Source organism: Vulpes vulpes, chromosome 12 (genome assembly GCF_048418805.1).
Source record: "Vulpes vulpes isolate BD-2025 chromosome 12, VulVul3, whole genome shotgun sequence".
Lineage (NCBI taxonomy): Eukaryota > Metazoa > Chordata > Mammalia > Carnivora > Canidae > Vulpes > Vulpes vulpes.
The window spans coordinates 126935652-126957851 of record NC_132791.1 but is presented as its reverse complement, the minus strand read 5'-3'; positions in this window follow the sequence as shown (position 1 = coordinate 126957851).

The following is a 22200-nucleotide window of genomic DNA, read 5'->3' as shown; positions in this document are numbered from 1 at the left end:
AAAATACAGTTGACTTGTTAAAGTATTAAGAATTTCAAGATGATGATAGAAAAGCATTAAATCAAACATAGACTCTTTCTAAATGTGGGATTAATGTGATTGTACAGATTGCATACTCATAAAGCCAGTTCTTGCCCCAGCCTTTAGCACTAAAATTAATTATAAATAATGCTACCACTAATAAAGACCTTTTTCCTGTGACAGTTTTCAAAGCCTGAAATGGGCCGTGATTCCCAATCCCCTACCTTTTCTTCTTTGGCTCAGATAGTTTCTTAATCCTGTGCCTGCTGCTCTTCTTCCATCTGGTATACTTACTATTCCATAATATACTACTATTCAATAGGAATACTAAGATTAAAAAAAAAAAAGAATACTAAGATTCAGCCAGCTGTATCTGGCTGAATCTTAGTATTCCTTATAAACTCAATTCAGTTACCTTCAACTCTGGTGATATTTTCCGGGCCTCTCCCCACTTCTTAACTTCCATCTTGGATTACATGTTTCCCTGATATGCTCCTATCATCCCACATGTGTATGTTTATGGTGCTTTCTATAATTAAATCACTTATATCTTTGTCTTTCTCCCAGATGTGGGCTCTTTGACATCCATGAAGGCTCAGACAGCCTTGGCTGGCACACAGTATATGCATAATAAAAGATTGTGGAATTAAAAAAAAAAGATTGTGGAATATAAGATTAAAGATAAACTTATTTGAATAATAAAGTTTAGAATTTTACTTCTGTATTTCATAGCATATGATTCGTACACTTGCACACAATAAAAAGTATCTATATTGTTAACATATACAGCATATACTATGGGGGTTTTTTGTATATTTTTTTATTGGAGTTTGATTTACCAACATATAGTATAACACCCAGTACTCATCCTGTCAAGCTCTTCCCACAATGTCCGTCACCCTGTCACCCACCCCCCGCCCCACCTCCCCTTCCACTACCCCTTGCTCATTTCCCAGAGTTAGGAGTCTCTCATGTTTTGTCTCCCTCTCTGATATTTCCCACTCATTTTTTCTCCTTTCCCCTATAATGCCTTTCACTATTTTTTATATTCCTTGTATGAATGAAACCATATATTTGTGCTTATCTGATGGACTTACTTCACTCAGCATAAAACCCTCCAGTTCTATCCATGTCGAAGCAAATAGTGGGTATTCGTTACCTCTAATGGCAGAGTAATATTCCATCGTATATACAGACCACATCTTCTTTATCTATTCATATTTCGATGGACACTGAGGCTCCTTCCAGTTGGGCCAATATGAACATTACTGCTATGAACATTGGGGTGCAGGTGTCTTAGATTTTCACTACTTTGTGTCATTGGGGTAAATCCCAGCAGTGCAATTGCTGAGTCATAGGGTAGCTCTATTTTCAACTCTTTGAAGAACCTCCATGCTATTTTCCAGTATGGCTGTGCCAGTTCACATTTCCACCAAGAGTGCAAGAGGGTTCCCCTTTCTCCACATTCTCTCCAACATTTGTTGTTTCCTGTCTTGTTAATTTTTACCATTTTCACTGGTGTGAGGTAGTATCGCATTGTGGTTTGATTTGTATTTCCCTGATGGCAAGTGATGCAGAGCATTTTCTCATATGCTTGTTGGCCATGTCTATTTCTTCTTTGGTGAAATTTCTGTTCATGTCTTTTGCCCATTTCATGATTAGATTGTTTGTTTCTTGGGTGTTGAGTTTAATAAGTCTTTATAGACCTTGGATACTAGTTCTTTATCTGAAACATCATTTGCAAGTATCTTCTCCCGTTCTGTGGGTTGTCTTTTAGTTTTGTTGACTGTTTTTTTTGCTGTGCAGAAGCTTTTCATCTTGATTAAGTTCCAATAGTTCATTTTTGCTTTTGTTTCCCTTGCATTCATAGATATATCTTGCAAGAAGTTGCTGTGGCCAAGTTCAAAATGAGTGTTGCCTGTGTTCTCCTCTAGGATTTTGATGGATTCTTGTCTCACATTTAGATCTTTCATTCATTTTGAGTTTAATCTTAGTGTATGGTGTAAGAGGATGGTCTAGTTTCATTCTTCTGCACGTGGCTGTCCAATTTCCCCTGCACCATTTATTGAAGAGTCTGTCTTTTTACAGTGGATTCTTTCCTGCTGTGTCAAATATTAGTGGACCATAGAGTTGAGGGTCCATATCTGGGATCTCTATTCTATTCCATTGATCATGTGTATGTTTTTATTGTGCCAGTACCATGCTGTCTTGACCACAGCTTTGTAGTACAACTTGAAATCTGGCATTGTGATGCCCCCATATATGGTTTTCTTTTTCAATACTCCCCTGTCTATTCAGGGTCTTTTCTGATTCCACACAAATCGTAAGATGATTTGTTCCAACTCTCTGAAGAAAGTCCATGGTATTTTGATAGGGATTGCAATGAACGTGTAATTTGCCCTGGGTAGCATTGACATTTTCACAATATTAATTCTTCCAATCCTTGAGCATGGAATATTTTTCCATCTCTTTGTGTCTTCCTCAATTTCTTTCAGAAGTGTTCTGTAGTTTTTAGAGTATAGACCCTTCACCTCTTTAGTTAGGTTTATTCCTAGGTATCTTATGCTTTGGGTACAATTGTATATGAGATTGACTCCTTAATTTCTCTTTCTTCAGTCTCATTGTTAGTATAGAGAAATGCCACTGATTTCCGGGCATTGATTTTGTATCCTGCCACGTTGCCAAATTGCTGTATGAGTTCTAGCAACGTGGGGTGGAGAACTTTTGGGTTTTCTATGTACCATATTTAATATCCCATTTAAATATTTGTGTGTATCATGTCATCTGTGAGGGAGAGTTTGGCTTCTTCTTTGGCAATTTGAATGCTTTTTATTTCTTTTTGTTGCCTGATTGCTGAGGCTAGGACTCCTAGTACTATGTTGAATAGCACTGGTGAGAGTGGACATTCCTGTCATGTTCCTGATCTTAGGGGAAAGGCTCTGAGTGTTTCCCCATTGAGAATGATATATGATGTGGGCTTTTTGTAGACGGCTTTTAAGATGCTGAGGAATGTTCCCTCTATCCCTACACTCTAAAGAGTTTGATCAGAAATGGATGCTGTATTTTGTCAAATGCTTTCTCTGCATTTATTGAGAGGATCATATGGTTCTTGTTTTTTCTGTTGTTGATGTGATCTATCACGTTGATTGTTTTACGAGTGTTGAACCAGCCTTGTGTCCTGGGGATAAATCCCACTTGGTCATGGTGAATAAACTTCTTAATGTACTCTTGGTTCCTATTGGCTAGTATCTTATTGAGAATCTTTCATGTGTTCATCAGGGATATTGGTCTATAATTCTCCTTTTTGGTGGGATCTTTGTCTGGTTTTGGAATTAAGGAGATGCTTGCCTCATAAACTGAGTTTGGAAGTATTCTGTCCCTTTCTATCTCTCAGAACAGCTTTGGGAGAATAGATATTGTTTCTTCTTTAAACGTTTGATAGAATTCCCCTGGGAAGCCATCTGGCCCTGGACTTTTGTGTTGTTGGAGGTTTTTGATGACTCCTTCAATTTCCTCGCTGGTTATTGCTTGAAGCAAATAGTGGGGTTTTGTAATTTTTGGTTTTCCAGAAATGCATCCATTTCTTCTAGATTGCCTAATTTATTGGTGTATAGCTGCTCATAATACTTTAAAATCATTTGTATTTCCTTGGTATTGGTTGTGATCTCTCCTCTTTCATTCATGATTGTATTAATTTCAGTCTTTTGTTTTTAATAAGACTGGCTAGGGGTTTATCTATCTTATTAATTCTTTCAAAGAACCAACTCCTGGTTTTGTTGATCTTTTCTACAGTTCTTCTGGTCTCTATTTCATTATGTTCTGCTCAAATCTTTATTAACTCTATTATTCTGCTTGGTGTAGGTTTTATTTGCTGTTCTTTCTCCAGTTCCTTTAGGTGTGCGGTTAGCTCGTTTATTTGTGTTTTTCCAAGATTTTGAGGGATGCTTGTATTGCTATGTATTTCCCTCTTAGGACTGCTCTTGCTGAATCCCAAAGATTTTGAATGGTTGTATCTTCATTTTCATTAAATCCATGAATCTTTTCAATTCTTCTCTTTGTTCCTGGAGAAGGGTTGATTCATCCATCTTTTAGTAGGATGCTCTTTAACTTCCACTTGTTTTTGAGTTCCTTCCAAATTTCTTCTTGTGATTGACTTCAAGTTTCAAAGCATTGTGGTCTGAAAATATGCAGGGGACAATCCCAATCTTTTGGTATCAGTTGAGACCTGATTTGTGACCCAGTATGTGGTCTATTCTGGAGAAGTTCCATGTGTCCTTGGGAAGAATGTGTATTAGTTGCGTTTGGATGGAAAGTTCTGTATATATCTGTGAAATCCATCTGGTCCAGTGTATTATTTAAAGCTCTTATTTCTTTGGTGATGCTGTGGTTAGAAGATCTGTCATTTGCAGAAAGTGCTGTGTTGAAGTCTCCTACTATTAGTGTATTATTACCTAAGTATGTCTTTATTAATTGATTGATATACTTGGCAGCTCCCACATTAGGGGCATAAATATTCATGATTGTTAGGTCTTCGTGTTAAATAGACCCTTTAAGTATGATATAGTGTCCCTCTTCATCTACTACTACAGTCTTTGGGATAAAATTTAATTTATCTGATATGAGGATTGCTACCCCTGCTCTCTTTTGAGGACAATTTGAACAGTAAATGGTTCTTCACCCTTTCATTTTCAGGCTGTAGTTTTCCTTAGGTCTCAAATGAGTCTCTTGTAGACAGCATATAGATGGGTCTTGCTTTTTTTTATCCAGTCTAAAACTTGCTTTTTTTTATCCAGTCTATCCTGTGTCTTTAGATGGGATCATTTAGCCCTTTCACATTCAGAGTTACTATTGAAAGATATGAATTTAGTGTCATGATAATACCTATTCAGTCCCTATTTTTGTGGATTATTTCTTTAGGCTCCCTCTTTCTTTTACAAGGTCCCTCTTAATTTCTTGCAGAGCTGGATGGTGGTCACATATTCTTTCAGTTTCTGCATATCTTGGAAGCTCTTTTTCTCTCCTCCATTCTGAATGAGAGCCTTGCTGGATAAAGTATTCTTGGCTGCCTGTTCTTCTCACTTAGGACCCTGAATATATCCTGCCAGCCTTTCTTGCCTTCTAGGTCTCTCTGGAGAGGTCTGCTGTTAATCTGATATTTCTCCCCCATATAAGTTAGGGATCTCTTGTCTCTCGCTGCTTTATCTTTGGAATTTGCAAGTTTTGCTATTAAATCTCAGGATGTTGAATGATTTTTATAGATTTCGGCAGGGAGACCTCTCTACCTCCTGGATCTGAATGCCTGTTTCCCTCCCCAAATTAGGTAAGTTCTCAGCTATGATTTGTTCAAATATATTTTCTGGCCTCTCTCCCTCTTGGCATCTTCTGGAACCCCAATTTTACATAGATTCTTCCTCCTCAGGTTATCACTTATTTCCCTTAACCTTTCCTCATAGTCTTTTAATTGTTTTTGTCTTTTTTCCTCAGCTTCCTTCTTTGCCATCAACTTATCTTCTATATCTCTCACTCTTTCCCTCACCTCATTAACCCTCATCATTAGGACCTTCAGTTTGGATTGCGTCTTATTTAATTGATTTTTAATTTCAGCCTAAGTAGATCTAAATTCCGCAGTCATGAAGTCTCTTTAATAACTTATGCTTTTTTCCAGAGCCACGAGTAGCTTTATAATTGTGCTTCTGAATTTGTTTTCTGACATCAAATAGTAATCCATATTCTGTAACTCTGTGACAGAGAGCACTGTTTCTCTATCTTTCTTTTGTGGTGATTTCTTCCTTGTAGTCATTTTGCCAAATACAGAGTGGCTGTATGAGCGGGCTGAGTCAAGAATATCAACCACAACCTTAGTAAATTTCAGCCTAGATGATTCTGATGAGGTCGGACACCAGAAAATGAAAATATAGATCAGAACAAAATAAAACAAAATGACCACTAAAGTGAAAATAAATCTTAAAACAAAGTAGTAAAAAATAAAAGGCCAAGAATCCCAAAGAAGAAGAAAAAGGGGGAAAAAATGAAAAAAGAAGAGAAAAAAGCAAAAGAGAAAAAAAGAGAAGAAAAAAGGGGTGTTATTGGGAGATGGTGGTGGTGAAGCAGTTGTGGAGGGAGAATGTAGTTTACCTGAGGGGTTCTAGAGGGTGATCCTCTTGGTTCTGGGTGTATTAAGTTCTGTATGTTAGAAGATGCTTAGTCCTAAATTTATATAAACAGGCAATACTTGTAGAAAGCTCCAACTTTGACCACAGATACGTAAAGGAGATAAAAGAAGGGGCAGAATGGGAATGAAAACAGAATATAATCTCACAGAATGAACCAGCACAGTATCCCACTTGGTTCTGGGTGCATGCTGGTCATGTTTTAGAAGGTATTAATTTCCACCATTGTAGAACAAAATGAGGCAGAGAAAACAAAAAACATAAAACAAAAAAATATATCTCATATACCTCCCAAAATTAAATTGAGTATGTTGAAGGGAATCTAGAAGTGGAAAATATATCTAAGACCTGTAATTGTAGAAATATGAAAGTCAAAAAGGAAGATATTAAAAATGATGAGGTGGTAGAATATTGTAGTTAAGGTGGGAAAAGAGAAAAAATATTGGAAATTTATAGTCTGATATAAAAACGAGTTGTATTGGAAAAAGAAAAGAAAAAGGAGGGGTACCCGCTGGTTCTAGAAACTGTAAATCCCTTGACTTCTCTGGAGCTTTCCAGCACTACTTGGTCAAGAATTTGCTCTTCCCCTGTACTTCTAGCTGGTCTTCTCCAGGAGAGGCCTGTTGTGCTGATTCTCAGGTGTGTGCACTTGGGGAAGCTTCCCACCCCCTGCTGGGTGCCAGGCTCAGTGGGAACTGTTGACCCCCTGAGGCCAAAGTCCCCTGGCAGCCCCAACCCCTCCCAGGCACAAGGTGACACCAGGAGGAACAGTACCACTGGCCATGGCCAGCTCTCTAGCTCTGGAGTCAGCTCCCTGCAGTAACTACCACAGTCTCCCAGTCCTCACTGGCCTAGATGCTCCCGAGGCGGCACAGGGGGACGGACCTGCACAGCTTGGGGGTGCCTAGTGGCAGGAGAGTCCTCTCTGTCCTGTGCCCTCCTCACTTTTGCCTGTCCCAGGGGGAGTGCAGGATCCTGGGCTGAGTCCACTGGGCCTTTGGGATCCAGGGCCTGTGCTGCTGGAATCGCATTCCCGGGGTGTGGCTCCCGAAGGCATCAGGGTGCGGGGCAGCACTCTAGCTCTTTACCGAGATTGGCCCACATTGTGTGCCTCACTCTCCCCCAGTTGCACTTCCTCTATTAGTGACTCCGGGAGACTGGAGGCTCCACTGCTCCTCCTGTGGTTCTGCTTGAGTTCCCAGCAGCACCTTTCCCGCATATGCTATGTTAAAACAGTCTTCACTATGTGTCATGAAGATTAAAGGGAATAATTTGACCTTTAAAGTTAATATGAGTCTATACTACAGCTATTAAATACCCAGTTTTAATTCAGCCCTTTGAAGCATCATAATGTAGCCTAATGAATAATTAACTTTTCAGAAATTTTGCATATTTTCAAATTCTCTGGAGCTTTTTAATTGATTTTTATGTTTCTTAGCTCCTTGCTAATATTTTCAGTGACATTTAAAATCTAAAATTTATCTAAGAACCAGGGAAATAAATCTGTCAGTATTTCCTTTTTTCTCAGGCTGTTTTTTTGCTGTCAGAAATGATGTATCAGTTAATATTTACAGTAGAATTTTAGAGCAAAATAGAGTTTCTCATGGAGTCATTTAGACAAATACAAAATCTCCTTTAACTCACATACACTGAATTTTAAAGAGGAAAAACTAAATTCCTAACATAATAGTTTCCCCAAATCTTTTTACTAATAATATTTTAAGAATAACCTAACAAACCAATTACTTAAAGCATCCACAGCTGAAGTGTTTCTTCCAATGCAATTTTTAGATATTGGAAAGATCAGTACTGAAAATTTCTCCCCCACATAATTTACATTAGTTACAGATGTACTTAAAATTTTCATTTAATCTCATATCAAAATTATGTCACCATGTTATTAAAAGACATATTGACATAAATGTGAAAATTATATAATGCTTTCATATCAAGATATGAAATAAGTATAAATATAGCTTTATTGAATGATTTCCTTTTTTGTAGGACTTCTCAATTGTTTTCATTGAAATGAATAGTACTCGAATATATATATACTTTATATATATATGAAATATATATATATATAAACTTTTTAAAGTTTTAAAGACTTTATATATGTCACATTTATCTGTGTCTTAGGAAAATAAGACTTTAAAGTTTTATTTTCCTAAGACACAGATAAATGGGTCAAATTGCATTACCAAATTACTTCCCACTAGGATTCTACCAATCTGTATTGCAAATATCTATGCATTGGCCATTTCTAACATTGTGTATTTTCTTTTACTTCATCTCTTTTAGAAAATATTTAATGAAAATATTGTTTAAATATACATTTGTTTAGGGACACCTGGGTGGCTCAGCGGTTAAGCGTTTGCCTTTGGCTCAGGTCATGATCCTGGGTACCCAGATCAAGTCCCACGTCAGGCTCCCAGAATGGAGCCTGCTTCTCCCTCTGCCCGTGTCTCTGCCTCTCTCTCTGTGTCTCTCATGAATAAATAAATAAAATCTTTTTTAAAAAAATAAATATACACTTGTTTCATTATAAATGATATTTATGAATTTTGTACAAATGATATCTTTTATCCATTGAAAAAACATATATTGAGCATGTTTCCATCATTGTGCTATGGACTAGAGCTAGAGCAATGGTTTTCACTGGGGAGCAGCTCTGCCCCCAGGGGACATTTGGCAATATTCAAATAGTTGTTTGGGTGTCTCCACTGGGATGGAGAGGAGTGCTAGTGGCATGTAGTGTTTAAAAGCCAAGGATGTTGCTAAACATCCCACAATACAGAGCAGAGGACTGCTCTCTGTAACAAAGAATTATTCAGCTCTGAATATTAATAATGCTGAGGCTGAGAAATCTTGAGGTAAAGCAACAAATTAGATTGAGATAATCCCAGCTCTCAGATGGTCCCCACTCACAGTGAACTTGTGGTTAAGGGGGAAAAAGTTCCAAGAGTGGAAACATGACTGTAAATATAATTATGTCTGATTCATATTATACTAAATACATTTAGCACAGCTTTTAGCCAAAAGAGGGTAAACAGTGAACATGCATTGAGTAATAGAAGAGGTGATACAAACCTCCTTATTTTTGCTCTGTATATTGTTATTCAAGTATGTATATATGGATTTGTGTGTGTGTGTGTGTTTGCATGTGAAAGAATATGTGCTGTTGGAATGTTATATTAATTTATTTTAATAGCTTTATTCAGATATAATGAACAGTGTACTATGCTATTTGATAAATTTTGACATGTGTATATACCCATGAAAACCTTACAAAAGTCATGAAAATGAAATTATCCATTGCCACCAAAAGGTAACTCATGGTATTTTGTGATCCCTCATTCCTGTTAACCATCCATTTTCTAATACCAAGGCAGTCACTGATCTGCTTTCTGTCACTATAAATTAATTTATACTTTCTATAATTCCATATAATCAAATCACAAAATATGTACTCTGTCTTGTCTATCTACTTTTAGGTGGCAAAAATATTTTGAGAAGCAACATAGTTTTTGCATTATTACTTCATGCCTTGTTGTTGCCAAGTAGTGTTCATTTTATAGATATACCAAAACTTCTTTCTACAGATATACCAAAATTCATTCTTCCACAATGGACACTGGGTCTATTAAAAATAAATTGCTGTGAATACTCATGTGCTTTTTTAAAGCATATGGGCATTCATTACTTTTGGATAAATACCTTGGATAAATACTAGGATACATATCATATGATAGGTGTATATTTCATTTTGGGAAGAAACTCCCAAATTATTTTCCACAGTGGTGGCATTACTTTACATTTTCATCATTACATTACTCTTTCATTGTGAAAGAGTTCCAGTTTCTCCACATGCTCACTAACTCTTGCAATAGTTACTCTTTATAATTTCAGCCATTGTAACAGGTTTGTTGTGATTCATGGATCTGTGGGTTTCAAATTTGGAAATGTTTTAGTCTTATTTAAATATATCATATAAAAAATAAATAAATATATCATATGATTTTATCTTCAATTACACATATATTAGGCTGCTTGAACTTTTCCCACGACTCAGTGATTCTCTTTCCATTTTTCTTCAGTCTTTTTTCTCTGTGTGTTTTACTTTGGATATTTGTTATTCCTATGTCCTCAGGTCCACTAATTGTTTCTTCTACAATGTCCAATCTGCTATTAATTTCATCCAGTTTATGTTTCAACTTAGACATGATAATTTTATATCTCTACAATTTTATTTGCTTCCTTTTAAAATATATTACTTGTTTCTACTCAACGTCTCCTCTACTTTCTCCAACATATGGAATGTTTAAATGTCATTTTCTAATATTTCTATCAGATAGATCTTCCCCTGGCCTTAGAAGCTTTCCCCCACAAGGTTGTACTTGTAAGTTCTCACCTGAGGTCATTAGGAGAACCCTGTGTCCATCTCTGGAATCATCCCTCTCCATGGCTCCCTCATTTCTAGTGCTCTGCCCTGTGAGCAGGCTGCATTGGCTTCTTCAGACTTCTGTGTCTGTAAGTCTGGCAGTGTATCCAGGTTTACCATGGTTTTCCTCCTTGTCCTCCTGCAACTCACTCAGGACAGTAAGCTGGGGTAATTATGGGATTAACCTTTATTTTTCGTCTCTCAACATCACTGCCTTTTTTGTCTCATGATTGATTTTCCTAGTTTGTTCAGTTCATTTAGTTATGTCAGATAGAAGGGTAAATCCAGTCCTGGTTACTCTCTCTTGACCAGAAGTGAAGTCACTGTTCTTGGAAAATGATTATTTTCTCCCCTTAGATTCAGGTCTATCATAGGCCAGCTAGCTGAACAGTCCATTTTGTCTCATGTACCATTTTCCTTAAATAATAGTATTTTAGAGACCAATGTTTGGTGCTCCACCAAAGACAGGGTTCCTATTTATTATATATCAGAGATTTAGAAAGATGTGACTATTACTTATATCCTGCAGTGTAATTAAACATGAAATGTAATGCACACGATCACATTCTGTGCTTTAAGTTCTGTGATCCTAGTAAATAAAAAGAAAGAAAAAGTGATCAATTAAAGATGTTCCCATGCTGAAATCATTTTCATATTAATATAGAAAATCCAAAAGCACATATGAAGGCACATAAATATGACAGAATGCATCATCATAAAGTTATAAGAGATAACTAATAGGTTTCTTAAGCTCTGACAAACTGTATCTTCTTGGAAGAGAATCAAGAAAACCATTAGGAAAACATCCACAAATTCTCACCATTACATCTGCTAAATTGCTGTTTTCTGTACCCACAGGCTCTGACTTCTCTTCTGTTACACATTCCAAACCCTGTGCATCACTTACTTTCTTTTCTATTCATAAGCATTGCTCCAGAAATTCTTTAATCTCCTGCATCAACAATTTTTCATTCCTCTTCTATCTTTCTCACTAGCGCACTAGCTTACAAATCTGTTTTTAATACTAACATTAAAAAAAAAAAAAAACTACGTCTTGACAGTTACTTGTTCATCTACAATGCCATTCCTCTCCTTCCTCATGCAGTCAAATTCCTTACTTTCTCCAGTATCTCTCCTTGACATTCTTGAGTCCCACTCTAATCTGGCTTTATCAGATTTGCTATTATCAAAGTTACAAAAACATCTCTTTTGTTAAATACAAGGATAAATTCTCAGTTTGCATTTTCCATGCACTAAGAACAATATTTCACACATTTGGTTTCTAATCTCATGAAAAAAACAAAACAAAAAATCCTGCTTTGCCAAAACACAATTCTCCAGGCTTCTTATCACTCTCGGTAATCTTTTTTTCAGTTTGCATTGCCAGGATCTCCTCTCTCCCAGCCTCTTGGGCTTCAACCTCAAAGATCAGAAGTCTTGGTCTTTGAATTATTGTTTGTTTGTTTGTTTGTTTGTTTTAAGATTTTATCTATTTATTTTAGAGAAAGAGCATGCACATGCATATGTGCACATGAGTTCAGGGAGGGGCAGAGGAAGAGGGAGAGATAATCTTAAGCAGATTCCACGCTGAGCATGGAGTCCAACATGGGGATGGATCTCATGATCGTGAGATCATGACCTGGGCGAAATCAAAGGTTGGATGCTTTACTGACTGAGCTACCCAGGGAACCTCTGGATCATTACTCTTCACTACACTAATTTTCTTGATAATCTCATTCATTCTCATTATATTAAAAATGTTTTGCTATGACTCTCAATGTGTATTTTAAGCCTAGCACATTCATCTGACCTCTTCTACTACCTCTTTTATAGCATTCAGGGTATATTTTTTTAATATAAAGCCCAGGAAGATATAATAAAAACACTAAAACATCAATTTTTTTTTAGCTTTCCCTTAGATAAGACTATATGTATATAATTTATATGTTTATATACATGAAGAAAGTGTACTGCTGAACTGTAAGTCTTCCTATTAGATGTTTGCATCCAGCTACCAGGTTTTTTTCTATTTGTCTTTAAGTAATTAAGGCAATGATTTGAACTAAACCAAACTTCTCCCAAGCTCTACTGCCTCTTTAGTGTCTCAGATCTACAACTTGTTTTATTTTTACGAAGTTCACACACAATATATTTCTTTCCTTCTTTTTGTTTCTTGATATTCCTACTTTGCTTTATTTAAAACTTTAGGTGGAAAAATCATCTTTTTTGTTAGCCTACATCTACAAATGTTTTTCTTCCTTAGGATTTCTTTCTGCATTTAACTTTGCTGTATTATTAGAAAACTGACAGTATAAATCACTTATTTCATAAGTCTTCTGTAAATGATGACATGCACAATGGTATTTTTAAGTAGAACTTGCAACTCTGATCACTGATGGCAAATTTAAAACCTTGGTAACATGTGTAGGTGTTTTTTTTTTTTTTTTCTTAGTTTGCCAGAAATGATGGCTTTCCCTTTTGCACTGCTTTCTGTTACTAATGAGAATATTAATGTGAACTAAACCTAAGTTAAATGTACATTAGAGGCCAGAATTATTCACTTAGATTTCTGTAAAGGAAAGCAAAAAAAAAAAAAAAGTCAAATAAATGAATTTATAAAATGCTACATTAGGACAACTGATAAAGAAGAAATTAAAGCAGAGGAAAACAAGTATTGCTTTTAGGAAGGGGAAGTTTGAGTTAGTGTGGTCAGAGGTGGCCTGAGGTAATGTAATTTGCCTAAAGAAGGTGAAGGATTTACAAGTACCTGGAAAGTGATGAACAATCAGAAAGAACAGTAAGTTAGTTGCCTGGAAAGTTTGAAAGATAGCAGTGAACCTTTGTACTTGGAGATGAATATATTAGAGAATAATAGGACATAAGAGCAGAGAAGTGAAAGAGAGCATGTTGTGTAAGACTCTAAGATTGTACTGAGAATTTAGACTTTTCTCACAGTCCATTTTAAATATGTTGGAGAATGGGAGGAGTGGTTCAGCAGAGGAGTGCTATGAGCTCAAGTAGATTTTGCTATGGACTGAATGTTTGTGTTCTGCCCCTCAAATCCACATGTTGAAACCCTAATCCCCATTATGATGGTATATGGAGATGATGCCTTTGGTAGGTAATTAGGTCATGGGAGTGGAGCTCTTATGATGGAGTTGGTGCTCTTTAACAGAAGAGACAAGAGTGCTTGCTTCCTCTCTCTATGCCACATGGGGACACAACCAGATTTGAGAATCTAGATTTGAGTAAATTTGAGAATTATCAGCATATAGATTATACCTAAAGCCATGATATCATGAGATCACCAAGGAAATGGGTGTAAATTGGGAAAAGTAGAAGTCTAAGTACTAAGCCCAATCACATATTGATAATAACAAGTTGATGAATTAGAAGAAACCAGTGAAAGAGAATAAGGAGAAGTAGCTAAAGGGACAGAAAGAAAACCAGCAGAAGGGTCTGGCAGACCCTTGAAGCAAGTGTTTCAGGAACAGGAAACAGAAAATAATCAACCATCTCAAGTGCTACAGCTAGATCAAGTAGAAAGAGTCTGCTCTTGGTTTCAGCACTATAGAGGTAACTGGTGACCCTGATCAAAGAGATTTTAGTAGAGTGTTACAAGAGAAAGCAAGATTGGAATGGCTTTAAGATAGAATGAGAGTTGGAAAATTGAAAACAGAAAGTATGGAAAAATTTTCCAAGGATTTTTACTGTAGAAAGAAGGAAAGAAATGGAGCAGTAGCTGAGAGGTAATGTGAAATCAAAGAATTTTTTAAAGATGCAGATAATAAAAGTATATTTCTTAGCTGATAACAAAGATCCAATGAATATCTGGGACCATATCTTAGAGTGAAGGAAAAGGGAGTGTGATTTGCTTCCCTAGTGTAAGGTGTGGTATTTAGTAGGATCACTGATATTTATATAGACAGAAGAGGGAGCTGATTCCTTGGACATCCATAGAGGTGGGAGAGAAACATACTGTGGGAATGGGTGGAAACTTCTCTTGATTATTTCTACTATGTTCACAGTGAAATTGAAAGGAAGATCATCAGCTGAGTATGATGAGGAAGAGATATTGGAATTGGAAAAGGAGATATGAAATAGTCACCTCAGAGAGTAAATAAACGAATACATGGAATAGACAAATAAGGTAGGCATAACCAGGTTGTCACGTGAATTCAACTGTTGTTTTGGTTTATAAAAGTGAATGCAACAAAGTGAAAGGGGAGCAAAAGAGAAGGAATGATTACACTGATGATAACAATTTAGCAAGTTGTAGAGCTAAAAGGGGAGTGAGGCATTAGGAATCATGAAATGTTGATAGGATAAATGGATTTTAGCTTTCTTTGTTGCATTGAAGAATTGCTGGAATTGGAGAACTGGAGTGAGTAAGCTAAGTTAGAAGTGGTGGTTAAAGGCTACAGCACTTGAAATTGAGCCCCTAGAGGGGTTTCTATTATTGATAATTATATAGTAATAGGATGTGCCCATGGGCAGCACTGTCTGAAGTAGGGTAGAAGACAATGTTACTTGAAGAAAAGTGGTCAAGGGACTGAAATTATTTTTTTTAAGATTTTATTTATTTATTCATGATAGACACACAGAGAGAGAGAGAGGCAGAGACACATGCAGAGGGAGAAGCAGGCTCCACACAGGGAGACCAATGCGGAACTCGATCTTGGAACTCCAGGATTGTGCCCTGGGCCAAAGGCAGGTGCCAAACCGCTGAGCCACCCAGGGATCCCCAAGGGACTAAAATTAATGTGGATGTTGTCAGTAGACTTTACTCTCTGCTTCCATTAGCTGAAGTTCAAATGGATCCATAGGACTTAAGTGTGCTCCTGGTCAGATCCTTATGTCTATCTGCCTGGAGACCATCAGGACTTACATTGTTGTTGTTGTTGTTTTTTCCTGTTTACATATGTCACCACAGGAAACCCAGGATTCCCTACTCATGCGCTGTCCTCCAGACCTCCAAACTCCCATATGGCTCTGTACATTCCTTTCCCTGACATTGTCTTCTACCTTAATCCATTTTCTGAATCCTTTCACTCTGCTCCCTGGATCTCAGGATCAATCATCAGCAAAATTTCCCATATTCTCTTCCCAACATCTTCTTCATTTTCTTTCTCTAATGTAAACCTATCTCTTCTCTAAGCATAGCTTCTCTACTGATCCTCTCCAGTGATAGATGTGTTCTCTCCTACACCCTCTTACCTCTGGACCTGGAGATGGGGGCTCCTCACTGCCTTATCCACATCCCTTTTCTCATAAACATACAAGCTGTCCATCTTGTGTCACTAAAGAGCACCACCCACAGACTGTTTGTTTCAGGGATCTACTGGCCCTGTGTAAAAGGGGTAACCTTCTTACCCTTAAAGGTTTTAGCTACATGCTCCTTCCCCATCACATTCTCAAACACTATTTCTACCAAAATCCTTGGTGATTTAAATATCCTTGGTAACATGGCCAGTGTTACATTAGATTACCAACCAGTGGTCTGCCATGATGTAGGTGCAATCTTCCTGGAAAATCAGAATGAGGGTCTAGATGCCATCTCAAGACTATTTTGACAGAAATAATATGTCTTGGTAGACTGAGAAAAAGAAAGATGAACTGTTCTAAATAATTTTCTATTAAATATTTAATAAAATGGTTCTGAACTGAGGGTGATTTTGCCTCCCAGGAGATATTTGGTAATGTCTGGAGTCACTTTTTTCTTGTCACAAGTCCGGAGGTTGAGTGTGCTACTAGCAGCTAATAAGTAGAAGGTATGGATGCTACTAAGCATCCTGCAAGGCACAGGACAAATCCCCACGACAAAAAATTATCCAGTCCAAATTGTCTACAGTGCTCGTTGAGAAATCCTGGTTTAGAATGGTGAGTGTTCATCACTTTAAGATCTTCACCCATGAAAACACAGTGGCTTATCTCTCTTTAGTCTGAAGTAGAACACTAGCAGATTTAGATAAAATTAGGAATATAGAAAATACTTTTAAAAAAACAAAACACTAAAATCTCTAGAGGATTAAAAGATTTCTTTAAATATGAAAAGATAATGTTCACATTTTTAGTGCCTCCAGTTTTTTATAATCCCCTCCCCTCATGAGCACAGAAAGTCTCACTAGTTGAAATGGGGCTTAGTTCATAGCTCCAAGTTTCTGTTTCTCCTTTATAGCCCAAGGAGCTTTATATTTAGCCTATTTTCTCCTGGGCCTCCATTTGGAAGAAAAATATTTTGAAACAGAATGTGGTACCATTGACAGAAACTACTCTGTTTGTGAACTTGGACTTTGGTGTGGTCCTTGGAGTTGCTTTCTTTCAGAGTGGGTAAAAGAATGTTAACCTCACTGGTAACCAGTGGCATTACCATTAGGATTGTTGCCTTTATTCCATTGTCATTCATTTCCACCCATTCACATATTTATTTCAAAAGGATTTGTTGCATTTCTACTAAATGATAAGTGATGTGTTGTCAGTGAGGATGTAAGGATGAATAAGAAAAGGGTTCTGACTTCAAGTGGCTTTCACAGTGGTAGAGGAGAAAACCAGAGAAAGTATAATAATTTAATAAAATATTCTTTAATGTATTATTTTAATATATTATTATAAATAATAAAGAAGTGTTATAATAGCACACAGAAAGAGGGAATTATAATTCTGTGTGGTGTTGGAAAGAAGTTCCAGCAGATTTACAAGATCAGATGATACTAGAGCTGAAAGGTATGGATTAAAAGAGTAATTTCATATTTTAGGGGTATTCACCATGAGCCATACCCTATGCATCCGATCTTTTTAACGAACCTTTTCTCATTTAATTCTCACTATAACCCTGAATAGTACATTATCTGCATTTTATATATGAGGAGACAAGCTCAGATAGACTGGTCAAGGTTACCGAGTAAATAAGTAGCGGAATGGAGATCTGGCTATCAGACTCTTCATAACCACATTCCTTCCAATAAACCAAAAAGAAGGGAGATTGAGGGTGCAGTATACACACATGTTCCCAGGTATGCCAGACTTTTTCTCCTGTAAACTGCCTTGTCTATAGACCCTGAAACATTTGATTCCATCTTGACTGCTAAGTACAGCTAACCTGACCCACAGTGAACCTCTCAACATGCAGAGCTGAGTCAGTAAGATTGTCTCCCAAGAATTCATGGCAGTGTCCTTGTGATGGTTTGCTGCTCCTGTAGGACACATCATGATGAAGAGAAGTAGACTGGAGAGAAGGAATTGAACCAGAGTCATTTGTAAGCCACCATGCTATAGGATCAGAAACCATGCTTGAGCAGAGAAAACTGTCAGAAGTAGAAGAGATGAGCAAAAAGAAGCTTCTAGAAAACATAAGACACTGAGACAGGAACAGAGTTCTTGAAGGAAGCTTTCGGTTTCCCGTTAAGCCTGACTCAACATCTTACCTCATTATCCTTCTTGCCCATATATACAAGCCTTTAACTGGAGTTAATTTTTTTTTTTAGAATACTTGTAATAAAAAGAGATTTGACAAACATTAGTGAAGGTAAAAATTAATTAATTAATTAATTAATTAAACCATATATGAGAGAGTAAGGGATGAGATCTTAGAATCAATGGGACAAATCAACTGGTTTACAGTTGTGAGCCTGGAGAGGGATGGGACAAGGATATGAACTGTTTTTTAGGCTTCTCCAAGAACTAAGACCCTATTCTCAAAGCATTCTGGAGACTTGAACTATAATGTGTGGCTCTGTTATCCCTGTATCAATAGCAGCTGGCTGAAAGACTTGTACACAATTTATGTTTAATAAATATTTGTTGCAACAATGAAACAAAGGAGAGAAATAAAATTAATCATGCAGTTCATTCATTCTATTCAATAACACTGACCTCTTTGCTAGTCCTTGAAGACACCAGGCATTGTCCTATTTCAGAGTCTTTATGCTTACTCTGTTCTGTACCAAACACTCTTCCCCAGCACATCCCAGAAACTCACTCCCACATTCTCTTTGCTTTCTGCACAATGTCACCTCAGAAAGGCCTTCTTCGTTAGTATCTTAAAATCACACACCCCCTAACCCCAACATTCCCTTTCCTTCTTCCATTTTATTTAAAAGACTATTGTTTTTTTTCAGAGCACTTTTAGACTGACAGCAAAAGTGAAAGCAGGCACAGAGATTTCCCATATACACTCTATTGGCACACATACATAGCCTGCCTTGTTACCTACCTCTGCCATGAGAGGTATATTTGTCAAGCTTCTTCTGTGCTTTTTAAATATAGCATTTATTATCATCTACCATACTCTATATTTTTATTTTGTTTATTATGTCTCTCTTTATTGAAATGTAAGCTCCAAGATGACTCCAATGTATTCGGTGTGACATATTCCTTGGTTTCCCCCAGGACAGTGGCTCTCCACAGCCTCCCATTCAGACCTTAGTGGGAGTTTCAATTGATTATATCCTTGCTAACACTTGGCATTGTAAGTCTCTTTCTCTCTGGCCATTCAGATAGAAGGGGGGAGGATATGCTCCCTGAAGGATGAAAGATGTTGTTTCTGGAAGAAGGAATATATACTATGGGACAAAAGTACCAGGATATACACACCAGCACAGAGAAAACACAACACTATACTATGTACCAGACTTGTAAAAAACAAAAGTGTGGATGAGCTCAAGCCAATCCAGACTTCTCTAGGTTAAGCATTCAACTGAATGACAAAGGGATAAAAAGGTGGAAAATTTTAATGACTAGATGGCATGTGCCAAATTATTTCTCTTGTTCTTCAGTAGACACTGACAGAAAATCCCCGTCAGGCTTTTGGAATATGAGGCAGATAGTTGTTAATTTCATGCTTTTGAAAAGTTGGAGAGATTTTACAGTTCAGTGATATAAAACATCATTAAGTTTACTAGAGCTAATTTTAACTGTGTAGAATTTTCTTATTTTTTTATATTGTTGAAATAGAATTTAAATACACTAAATGGCATTTATTATAAAGTGACAGCTCAGTCAATTTCACGAATTGAACACATTAGTGTAAATGTTACCCAGATCCCAAAGTCAAGTATTTCAAGCATTAATGGGTCTTTTTTTGCCTTCCATTCTACTATCGGTTGTAAAGAATAACCACTATTTGGGTTTCTTCCTGATTACGCTTGCTTTTTTTTTTTTAACTATTTTGGTAACAGAATTCTCTTTTTCAATGTTATTTTTGTAAAATCAATTCACTTTGTTGACTATAGTTGTAGCCTGTATTCTCATGCTGTATAGTACATAACAATTCATTTACCCATTCCACTATTAGTGGGTATTTGAGTATTTCCAGCTGGGGCTATTGCTATTAACTGCTATTAATGTTCTAGTGCATGTCTTCAGTGAACACAACATACACACACAATATATTGTATATACACAAATGAGAGAAATTATTAGCTTATCATTTACTGTTTATTTTTTTAAGGAATACAAGGGTATTAGTTAATTTTTAAAAAATTTTATATAAATTTCAGTTAGTTAATACATAGTGTAATATTAGTTTCAGATGTACAATATAGTGATTCAACACTGCAATTCAACACACAGTGCTCATCACGGGAAGTGTGATCCCTGTTACCCAGTTCATTCATCCCCCAGTTACCTCCCCTCTGGTAACCACCTATAGTTAAGAGTCTGTTTCTTGGTTTACCTCTTTCTCTTTCCCCTTTATTGAATTGGGTTTTTTTTAACAATAAATTTATTTTTCATTGGTGTTCAATTTGCCAACATACAGAATAACACCCAGTGCTCATCCCGTCAAGTACCCCCTCACTGCCCATCACCCATTCACCCCAACCCCTCGCCCTCCTCCCCTTCCAACACCCCTAGTTCGTTTCCCAGAGTTAGGAGTCTTTATGTTCTGTCTCCCTTTCTAATATTTCCCCCACATTTCTTTTCCCTTCCCTTCTATTCCCTTTCACTATTATTTATATTCCCCAAATGAATGAGAACATCTAATGTTTATCCTTCTCTGATTGACACATTTCACTCAGCATAATACCCTCCAGTTCCATCCACGTCGAAGCAAATGGTGGATATTTGTCATTTCTAATGACTGAGTAATATTCCATTGTATACATAAACCCCATCTTCTTTATCCATTCATCTTTCGAGGGACACCGAGACACCTTCCACAGTTTGGCTATTGTGGACATTGCTGCTAGAAACATCAGGGTGCAGGTGTCCTGGCGTTTCATTGCATCTGTATCTTTGGGGTAAATCCCCAACACTGCAATTGCTGGGTTGCAGGGCAGATATATTTTTAACTCTTTGAGGAAACTCCACCGTTTTTCGAGTGGCTGCAGCAGTTCACATTGCCACCAACAGTGTAAGAGGGCTCCCCTTTCTCCGCATCCTCTCCAACATTTGTGGTTTCCTGCCTTGTTAATTTTCCCCATTCTCACTGGTGTGAGGTGGTATCTCATTGTGGTTTTGATTTGTATTTCCCTGATGGCAAGTGATGCAGACCATTTTCTCATGTGTGTGTTGGCCATGTCTATGTCCTCCTCTGTGAGATTTCTCTTCATGTCTTTTGCCCATTTCATGATTGGATTGTTTGTTTCTTTGGTGTTGAGTTTATTAAATTCTTTATAGATCTTGGAAACTAGCCCTTTATCTGATACGACATTTGCAATATCTTCTCCCATTCTGTAGGTTGTCTTTTAGTTTTGTTGACTGTATCCTTTGCTGTGCAAAAGCTTCTTATCTTGATGAAGTCCCAATAGTTCATTTTTGCTTTTGCTTCTTTTGCCTTCGTGGATGTATCTTGCAAGAAGTTACTGTGGCCGAGTTCAAAAAGGGTGTTGCCTGTGTTCTCCTCTAGTATTTTGATGGAATCTTGTCTCACATTTAGATCTTTCGTCCATTTTGAGTTGATCTTTGTGTATGGTGAAAGAGAGTGGTCTAGTTTCATTCTTCTGCATGTGGATGTCTAATGTTCCCAGCACCATTTATTGAAGAGACTGTCTTCCTTCTAGTGAATAGGCTTTCCTCCTTTGTCGAATATTAGTTGACCATAAAGTTGAGGGTCCACTTCTGGATTCTCTATTCTGTTCCATTGATCTATGTGTCTGTTTTTGTGCCAGTACCACACTGTCTTGATGACGACAGGTTTGTAGTACAACCTGAAATCTGGCATTGAGATGCCCCCAGATATGGTTTTCTTCTTTAAAATTCCCCTGGCTATTTGGGGTCTTTTCTGATTCCACACAAATCTTAAAATAATTTGTTCTAACTCTCTGAAAAAAGTCCATGGTATTTTGATAGGGATTGCATTAAACGTGTAAATTGCCCTGGGTAACATCGACATTTTCACAATATTAATTCTGCCAATCCATGAACATGGAATATTTTTCCATCTCTTTGAGTCTTCCTCAATTTCTTTCAGAAGCGTTCTATACTTTTTAGGGTATAGATCCTTTACCTCTTTGCTTAGGTTTATTCCTAGGTATCTTATGCTTTTGGGTGCCACTGTAAATGGGATTGACTCCTTAATTTCTCTTTCTTCAGTCTCATTGTTAGTGTATAGAAATGACTTCTGGGCAT